Genomic DNA, 11,044 nt, shown 5'->3' with positions numbered 1-11,044 from the left:
AATTTCATGGGTATATGTTGTGTAGGTTGTTGGCCATAGAAGTGACATGTTTATTTCATCTTCGGCTGTCACTGATTCAGACTACTTGAATCAAATTGTAACATACACTCATATGAGACAAAACATTGCCACACACTCACATGAGACAAAACATTACCATCTTTACAATTTAATAAGACAACCACACAATGTCAAATACCATAACCTTTGTGTATTTTACATTCTCAGATTTAAACTAAAAATCAAAAGATGTAATTGTATACCACTTTAAAAAAATTAATCTGTTACTCGTGTTAGATTCATTGACTCACTTGTGTTTCAGTTGGGTCACACACACACACACACACACTCATCACAGTTGTTTTGTTTCCTTCATTGATATTATGTATCTATAATTATGCAGAACATGTAAAACATGGACATGTACGGTTTTCAATAGAGAGAAAAACACATGGGGTTAGGTAAGATCGAGGGCAGAATGGACTGCGGAAGACGAAAAAAAGAGTATTTTTTTGTAATTTAGCAAAAAGGCATTTTGTCAATAAAAGTATGACCAAAATAATACATAAAAATGGAATTCTAACAGAGGAACCACAAAAGAAAAAAGACAAAGGGAATTAATTCTATGGAAAAACCTTACACCAAGAAAACATCAGATACATGTGAAATAAACGAAAATGACAATCCAAAACTATCCCAAGAACAGAAGAACTCTTCAGGAGAGGTAACCTTACAAGAAGCAGGGATCGCATTGAAGAACATGAACAATGGTAAGAGTCCTGGTACATAGAATTATGATCTTGTGGCAGCGTTTTATAATTTCTTTTGGAATAAGCTAGGCCCTTTTGTTGTTCCGAGCTCCCACTCCGGACGAATAGTTTTCTCCCTTGCTTTTTCCTACAGACGACCCATTTGTTAGGGGAAAACAACAACAAAACAAACAAACAAAAAAACAAACATAAAGTAACTGAATGAAACTCACTGTACTTGACCCACTGACCCCTCTCCTCACGTCGTGTGAACGCCCAACCCCCCCTCCCTCTTCACTGCTCTCAGAAGCTTAGTCACTATCAGTACCTTCTTGTTGGTAGCCTTCTTCACTGCAGATACTTTATTCAACGTCTTCATCATCCTCGTCGATGTCGAAACCCTCAGTTTGAAGCATTTCAATCACTTCAGCAGTGGTAAAAGCCGCTGTCGTGATCTAGCTTGTTCCAAAAATTACCACTTGTATCGCCTGCGACGCCATTTTCGATACGTGTACAGATTAGCTTGTCGTGTGGGGTCCTGAACTCGCTGGCTCGCGGTGGAGTGTGTTGTTACGAAATCTTATGAAGAAACTTTCCAGTCGACCGTTGACACGTTCACAATACCCGGTGTAACTGCGATTGTTATGCTATCCCATGAGGAAAACATGGGGGAAAAAAAATTAATTGTCGAAACCGCTATAGCGTTCCATCGTCTGGAGTGTTAATAAGTCAGTCAGAGACGGGGAACTTTCAGCTACACAAAAAGAGGGATTCATTGCTTGTATTCCAAAGCCTGATAAACAGAAGATATACATAGACAAGAGAGGCAAGGCCTTTAAGACTCACTTGTGATACACTCTTTTAAAAAAAAAAAAAAAATCTAATCGTAAAATGTGTTCTGTATTTATTATTATAAAGCTTCGGGGGGGGGGGGGGGGGGGGGAGCCCTGAAGGCAGATTCGAACCCTGCGTGTTCGGGTGAGAAGAAACTGTCTTACTCAATACACTATCGTGGCTCCTTAACTGACGTTAAAAAATTTAACATTTAAACATGCTTTTTTAAAGGGCGATAAATCGATTGCGGTATTCGTAGTGAGAACGCTGTTTAAATCATATTATTCTGGTGTATCTTGGGCATTCAAAAAATCTTTAAGGGCAATTAAGAATTCTTTTTAAGTCCGCGGTAAAGGAGACGTGGCTATCGCCGCAATCACACTGCAACATTTAGCCGTTTTCTCTGGATCTAGATAGATGTACAAGTTTAGTTACACCCGCCGGGAATGTATGACACGGTCGATTCAATTTCTCTTTTATGTTCATTCTAGTTTTATAGTTTTAAAGTTGATATGAAAATTGAGTATTTTGTTAAACTAATAACATGTAGAGCCAAGTACTTCTAAACGTCGTATGAAGTGAAAAGGACTTCATTTTGAGAAAAGTCAAGACTGGAAATTTTTACACTTCATCAAGGGCATTAACTCTCATGGTTCATTATTTTTAATTGTGAATTCCAATTGATTTCGTTGATATTTTTATAGCAGTTTGGGGCATAATCCAGTAAGTGATGAGGCGTTCACAAATCTTTCTCTGAATAAATATTTAACAGTCTCCTTCTCCAACTTTCTATCACATGTTATCGTGTATTGTCGATTGAATATAGGATTGAACGGGCAGGTCAACTACTTGAAACAAAATGGCGTCCTTCGCGTTCGCGAGGAATATGAGCATGCACTTTGAATATGTATAAATATGTGTACGCAATTGATTTTTGCCCATGACCTTCAGGGCTCAGCCAGTAGATCTATAAAGTCCACTCGTAGTATTGATTTTAGTATTTTCCGAAAAAGACCACTTGGGCGTATGAACATAGTGAAAGCCCTGTACACTGAGAGTAAAACACACAAGCTTTTTATGTATTGAGTATAATTTCAAAATGTGATGTTTAAGGTGAGATAGATCAGTTTAAAGCAAATTAACCCCCCTAGCATTAATTACAGATTAATTTACCTTTTTTTACTAGCTGCACCAAAGCCATGCACCAGAAATATAACTTCCATGCTTAGCAAAAGAAGTTTCTGTTTGAACAAAAAAATGATAAAAATGACTGCTCTTAATGCTGTGTCAGAATATCAGATCAAAGTGCCAAGTTTAGAGAATTAAAAGAATATAAATATAACAGTAAATTCAGTTTGCATATAATTTGGCTTCTTTTATTTTCTTTTTTTTTTGTGTGTCCATCCCAGAGGTGCAATATTGTTTTAAACAAGATGACTGGAAAGAACTGAATTTTTCCTATTTTTATGCCAAATTTGGTGTCAACTGACAAAGTATTTGCAGAGAAAATGGCAATGTTATAGTTTACCACAGACACACACGCGCGCGCGCACACACACACACACACACACACACACACACACACACACACAGAGAGAGAGAGAGAGAGAGAGAGAGAGATTAACCGAACACCGGGTTAAAACATAGACTCACTTTCTTTACACAAGTGAGTCAAAAAACAACAACACTGCAGACCGATTTCAATGTTTTGTATAAAGTCGGAGCTACATGCATAGCAAATAGGAGTAAAAAGATGCTTCCAAAATTGATTTCTTAGGATCAGACTTGATTTGTTGCCGGCAGATATCTTGGAGACGATATAAGATTAATGTATGACCTTATTAGTTATCAGGATAAGAAGTCAGCCAGTTTGGCAGTCATACACAGCCACATTCACAAACAGAGCTACTTTCAGACCCAATATTCTTTAATCAAAATATGAACATTGAAACTTATAAATTATAAACACTGGATCCTTAAAAGTGTTTACTGTCTTGCACAGTTTTTTGACACGTGACGTGAAATGGTAATATTCAACACATATTTTGGAGATGAGAACATTCAAAAGCCTTCTGGCAAAGGTTTGAAGAAGTACCGAGCGTGAACTGTGTAACGTGTACCAACTTGAAAAATAACTTAAAGCATGGTCTTATTTGGCATTGCTAAACGATGTGTACGTGTTAAGCCTGCAGAAATCAGTGTCGGAAAAAAAATATTTAGCGGCCTTCTTCGCCTCTTTTCAGTACTGTGTTCTCGGAAAACTATCAACGCGATGTGGCCCGTGCTCAAAATTAATATAAATGAAATGGATTACGCTATAGTAGATATATTCCGACTTTGACCACTTCGGCGAATTAAGAATATGGAAGACCTTCGTGTTGATTGTAAAATACTGTAGCTTTTCTATGCATCTAGACATAATGCAAAATTCGATGTTTTAGATGAGTGGGACCAATTTGAAATATATATAATTCGCATAGTATATTCAGACTGATGTCCAGTTTCTTGGCTGAATATTGCAGATGTATGAAGCAATGTAATTAACACATTGATAAGAATAAGTTCATATTTGATCTAAACATGATAAAAATGGCTGCTGTTAACTCGTGCGTCAGTATGTCAGATAAAAGTGCTAAGTTTTGTTTATAAGAAAAACTGTAGCTGTAACCTGACTTTGGAAACATTTTTGGCTTCTTTAACTTTTGCGCCTTTCACTTAAGTGCATTAGAATGTGTGGAGAACAACAACAACAACAACAACAACAACAAACCACTGGTGTTTCCTATTTTCAAGACACATATGGTATCAACAGATTATTTCGAATGAAAATGACTTTGTTAAAGTTTACCACAGAGAGAGAGAAAACTGAAACACCGTGTAATTACATAGACTCTCGCTTCCTGGGAAACTGATGCCCTTGACCGTTCTGGCTGCATGATGCTGTGCTCAAGTGGCATAAAGACGTTTGAAAACAAGAGAACGCTGGCCATTAAGGAGAAGTATGAGCGAAGGAAGCAGGCCTCAACTTCTAGAGACATTTTCCCTTGCAACACCTGTGGGAAGTGCTGCGCATCCAGAATCGGCCTCTTCTCCCACATGAGGAGACACACCGACAGGTAAGCCTGCCTGCCTACTCATCCGTCGGTCCGACGGGAGACTCCATCATTGTGTGTCAACACACGTGAGCCAAAAAAGTAAAATCAACCACAAACGCACACAAAGTTGTTCTTGGTGTCATTGTTTTTTTCTTCCTCGAAACAGAATGAATTCAAGTCTTGAGAACCTTAGTTCCAGTTTCAGCGACACGTCAAAGCGTGCGGAATGATCCATAATACGCTGCATCACATCTGCTTAATGAAATGGACATAATTATTGACTGGCCTATATATGAACCTAACGCAGTGGTCAAAGACTTTGGAGTCTACTACAGGTATTCATGTATTAGAAGAAAAAAAAACACCATTAGCCTAAAATAAAATACGATGAATTAACGAATAAGTAAATGCATGAAAATATATTAAACACTAACATTACAAAGAAGGCAAAAGATTACAATAAAAACAAACGAAAACGAGCTTTTGTACACAGCCACTTTGAAAGAGAGAGAGAGAGAGAGAGAAAGAAAAAGAAAGAAAGCTCCCATACGAGCACTAACTTTTTCACCTGACAGGTATTAAGGAGGTGCGCACATCAATTGCGACTCGTTCTTCTGAGGACGAGCATTTGAAGTAGATTTCGGTATCGAAAAAACCACAAACATCGGCCGCAAGCACAGCAGCCGAAAGGTGAATGAGACAAATGTGTGTGTGTGTGTGTGTGTGTGTGTGTGTGTGTGTGTGTGTGTGTGTGTGTGTGTGTGTGTGTGTGTGTGCATGTGAATGTGTGCATAATCTTCTTTCTTTGATTTAACGTCTTTTCACTAAAGAAAGGAGACATGTACACATTCACATGCATTTGCAGTAAACACACATGTGTGCATGTCTGTGTGCATGCGCATGTTGTGCATGTTTGTGTGCACAGGTCCTGGTGTGTGTGTGTGTGTGTGTGTGTGATCTTCAGTTTAACGTCTATTCACTGAAAGTGTAATTAGATGTGGGGGCTGAGGGAGGGGCGGGGGGGGGGGGGGGGGGTGCGCTCTTGTGTGCGTGTGTGTACGTGCGAGGGGGGCGCTCTTGTGGGTGTATGGATGGATGCGTGTGAGTGTGTGTGTGTGTGTGTGTGTGTGTGTGTGTGTGTGTGTGTGTGTGTATGTTGATATTCCTGTTGGTGTTTTGATGATACGATTTGGATAGTGAGGTAATATACTGTTCATACATCATGATATTAGCGTACATCGCATTCCTACATTTGATATCATCCTATATCTCGTTTCACATGTAGTCAACTCATAAAATAGTTGGTCTGCTTCATAGGGAACATCTGAAAGACCTCGACTTCATGTTCATATATGGAGCACATATATCTACTTCTTTCCCGTTTTCTTTTAATCAATCCATTCTTTTTGGTATTTCCTGCCGCATACACATTTTAGTTACTTTTTCCTCACACATCCGTATCGCTTTATAATTATAAACCACTCGGCTAGATGGAGAGCGATGTCTATCGGTAGCTGTCAATGTTATATCATCTACTGGCCACAACTATGTAACAGGGCGACTGAAGAGAGTTGCTTCTAAAGCCCATACCCTAATGCCCCCCCCCCCCTTCCCCGCCTCCCCTGCCCCGTCCCCCGTCCCCCCTCCCCACCGTTAAACTCGACTTCAAGGCCAGAGTCGACAATGACTTCATTTCCTCTTCAGACAACCAGGACTTCCTCCTAGAATCCCACGGGCTCTCTCTCTCTCTCTCTCTGTGTGTGTGTGTGTGTGTGTGTGTGTGTGTGTGTGTGTGTGTCCCTCTCTCTCTCTGAATGTGGCTGTGTGCAAATCAAACATTCCCTAAATAAAAGAAGTATACAGGTACGAGTCGGGAATATGTACTCAAATATTAAGACTTCACAAGGGGTTACCCAAGGCTCTGTCATTCCCCCTGTTTTATTTACTATTTTATTGAACGATTTGCCCCCAACACATCAAAAGACGTAGTCCTAGTGCATTATGCAGATGATATATGTATGTGGATGAACGTAAAGATGAAACGAAACACACCAAAAAAGGGCTTTCTATATCAAAGAGAAATAGTTCAATTAAGCAAATATATAGTCGGTAATGGTCTTACATTATCAATGTGTGTGTGTGTGTGTGCGTGCGTGTGTGTGTGTGTGTTTGTGTGTGTACGTGTCTATATGTGTTTGTTTATGTATGTGCCTGTGTGTGTGAGTACATGTGAGTACATGCATGTGGATTTTTTTTTCATTTGTTTCTTGTTGTTTGTTGTTGTTGTTGTTGTTGTTGTGTGTGTGTGTGTGTGTGTGTGTGTGTGTGTGTGTGTGTGTATGCGTGCGCGCTCGCGACATGTATGTGCTCCCACATGTTTGTTTTACACCCCTTTAGGAGATAGGTTCTTAATTTCGGGGATGACCTTGTCCGCCGTGTTATACGCCGCTTTCTCTCTGTCTGTCTCTGTCTCTGTCCCTGTCTCTCTCTCTCTCTCTCTCTCTCTCTCTCTCACACACACACACACACACACACACACACACACACACACACACACACACACACACACACACACACACACACACACACACACACACACACACACACTCACTCACTTCCCCACAACTAATGCTTACACACTACATAACCTCTTGTTCGATCAGTGAGACAGAATGATGGTGACAAGGGAGACAGGTGTGTCCTGAGTTACGTGTCTCACAAAGGCGGTTCACCAATCTCACGGTGCAGATTGTCTGCAGCTTTCGAGGATGCCATTTGGGCCAGACACTGTTCACTTTGATCAAGTTCTAGCCCAGATGGTCGAGATAGAAGTTGCCTCCTGTGTTCTTGTGATGGTCATTGTCGGACACGCCCGTCATACAATACAATATTCTTAGGTTGCCGTCTTCTATTAGGGTTTGGATAAATTTGATACATATATGAATATGTGCAATAAATACACACACACACACACACACACACACACACACACACACACACACACACACACACACACACACACACACACACACACACACGAGATTTGGACGGGTTAGATGGACAGATGTTAAAGCTTTCTTCCCCTGTTATTGTAGATACTTTGACATATCTTTATAATTTATGTATTGATAAGAAATGCTTTCCTCCTAAATTCAAGCAGGCTGGAGTCATTCCACTGTACAAATCAGGTGATTCTTCTGATCCATCTAACTATAGGCCAATTTCTGTCTTGTCTGCTCTGTCTAAACCCATTGAAAAACATTTGCAAAAATGTTTATATTGTTATCTCTTTGAGAACGACCTAATCCATGATGACCAGTCTGGTTTCCGTAAAAACTATTCTTGTCATACAGCCCTCATACAACTCACTGACAGTCTTCTACATAACATAAATGAAAATAAATTCACAGGTCTCCTTGTCATAGATTTTGAAAAAGCTTTTGATGTAATCAATCACTCCTTGTTACTACGTAAATTAGAAACTTATAAATTACCACCAGAGTATATTCACCTTATACAATCTTTTCTTTCTGATAGGAAACAGTTAATAACATAAATAATCAAACCTCAAATTTTACATCTATTAAACATGGTGTGCCACAGGGATCCATCTTAGGGCCAATTTTGACTTACCTTGTTATATGAAATGTAAATGTGAAATATTTGCAGATGACACATGCTTACACTCAAGCAATTCAGACGCCAGCAAACTAACTAATGAACTCCAAGATGATATTCAGAAACTTAGTGCATGTATGTATGTGCACGACAAAAAAGACAAAAAATGAAACATAACTTCAAACAACTATTCCTAGGCGTCAATAAAATTGAAGAGGTAGATTCACATAAAATTGTATGTGTCATTATTGATAAAGATCTATCTTGGACTGATCATACGAAGTACTTAAATAAACGTCTCTCAAACAGAATACTTCAACTAGCAAAAATCAAAAAGATCCTTAATGTCCATTCACGAAAGCTCTTCTTCTGTGCACATTTTCTGCCAGTAATCGATTATGCGTCAACTTTATGGGACAACTGCAGCCTCTCAAACTTGAAGTTTATTCACCGTATATATAAAAGAGCACTGAAAATAGTATTGTTAAAACCGAACTCCCTGACCCCAATGGACTATAAACAACTTAATATATTATCTTTAACAGGCTGTATTTCAACAAAGCTGTTTGCATGCATAGTGTTATGTATGGAAATGCTCAAAAAAAGAAGAAAAAAGATTGCAGACACTTTTAAAACTAATGAACACAGACACAACCACATGCTCTGCATACCCAGACCAAGAAACAACCTTTACAAATCCAACTTTCTGTATTCAGGTGGAAATTTATGGAATAATCTCCCACTCAGTCTGAAAAGTATCGTAAATGAAAATGTGTTTAAGAAAAATCTGAAGAATCATCTTATTGAAAATAATTAACAGTAATACAAATTTTGATCTGTTAGTATAATATTCCTATTATCAATTATGAAATGTTTTGTATATGCATTTGTTAGCAATGATTTTGCACTATATGAGGGAACATGTGCATGTGGATGAGATGGGCATGGTGTAATTGTGTCCGAGAACTTGTGTTCAGTGGTGTGTGTGTGTGTGTGTGTGTGTGTGTGTGTGTGTGTGTGTGAAATGGAAATGCAGTTGTATATTTCTTTATCACGATATTCTTGTAGAGAGAGAGAGAGAGAGAGAGAGAGAGAGAGCAACAAAATGCATCTCTCTCTCTCTCTCTCTCTCTCTCTCTCTCTCTCTCTCCTATTTTTTCTTTTTTTCTTTTTTTCCCTTCTTTTTTTAATTTTGTTTTCATTGATGGCTTGATGTAAAAAAAGGAATTGTTACTGGGGTCATTGAAATATTTTGACGGTGTTAGACTGTGTCTCAAGTCATTAAGTGCAGACAACTCGATACATGTTGTGTACAAGACCTTAACTTTTCCTGTCATTATCATTATGTCAGCTTGTGACCTTGGCCTTCAAACTGACTTCTAATTGCTTTATACGTCACGCTGCACGCATGACCAGTCACAGTTCCCTAGAAATTGGATGTCGTGTAACCTTCGAAAGCGGAGTATGACTGCCTACATGATGGGGTAAAAACTGTCATGCACGTAAAAGCCCACTCGTGTACATGCGAGTGAACGTGGGAGTTGCAGCCCACGAACACAGAAGAAGAAGAAGGATGTAGTGTACAGTTTCTATCATTTAAGCGCGTTGGGTTACGCTGCTGGTCAGGCGTCTACTTGACAGATGTGGTGTAGCGTATATTATGGATTTGTCCGAACACAGTGACGCCTCCTTGAGCTACTGAAACTGGTACATATACCGATATTGATATCATTTTTATCTTCTTTTTTTTCTTTCTTTTTTTTGATAATGACCTTTCACATATCAACCTCATCATCATAAAGTGGATGAGTTCAGTGTCATATTCATACGACCATTCTGCCAAGTTTGGTTCCTGTACCGATAACGTGCCAACGTTAACGTTTACCACGGACACCCTCACCCCCACCCGGACAACACACCCACACACACACACACACCGAGTCTTCACATTGATTTGCTTTATTTACACACGTGAGTCAAAATACCACCGAACTGTTCGCACGCGTCAAGAGCACGTGACCTTCCACGACGCACGTGCACTGAATGTTGAGCTCATTAAATGGGGGTATTTTAAAACTAAGATTAGGGACGCGGGTTGGATGGATGAGGGGGTGTGGAGGTGGGGCGAGGGGGGGGGGGGAGCGGGGGAGGGGTGTTGAGGGTGGACGGGATCAATTAGGGGAAAGGGCGGGGTGGTGGGTGGTGTGGAGGGTGCATGGTTGTATGTGGATCGATCGATAGAAAGCTGCAGCCTGGACGTCACTGAAGCACTCAAAAGCAGCGAATCACCATTTCAATCCGTGGGTCTTCCAGTGCCGTGGCTTTGCGTTATACCTGATTTTTTTTTTTTTTTTTTTTTTGGGGGGGGGGGGGGGGGGGGGGGGGGGGGGGGGGGGTCGTGGAACCGGGTGATTTTTTTTTTTCGGTCTCGGTATTTAATTTGAAATTTTGAATCCTGATCGATGGGTCGATTAATGGCAGGCAATGTGTGTGTGTGTGTGTGTGTGTGTGTGTGTGTGTGTGTTGTGTGTGTGTGTGTTGTGTGTGTATGTGTGTGTGTGCGTGTGTGTGTGTGTGTGTGTTTGTGTGTGTGTGTGTGTTTGTGTGTGTGTGTGAAATAGTGAGGAGAGGGGGAACGTGCAAAGCGTCCCTTTCAATTGGGGCGTTTCGGGTCATAGAAGCCACCTCCAGGGGAAAGTACAGGTCTCTCTCTCTCTCTTTCTCTCTCTCTCTCACACACACACACAC

Source organism: Babylonia areolata, chromosome 1 (assembly GCF_041734735.1).
Source record: "Babylonia areolata isolate BAREFJ2019XMU chromosome 1, ASM4173473v1, whole genome shotgun sequence".
In the NCBI taxonomy this organism is placed as follows: Eukaryota; Metazoa; Mollusca; class Gastropoda; order Neogastropoda; family Buccinidae; genus Babylonia; species Babylonia areolata.
This window is presented reverse-complemented; position numbering follows the sequence as displayed.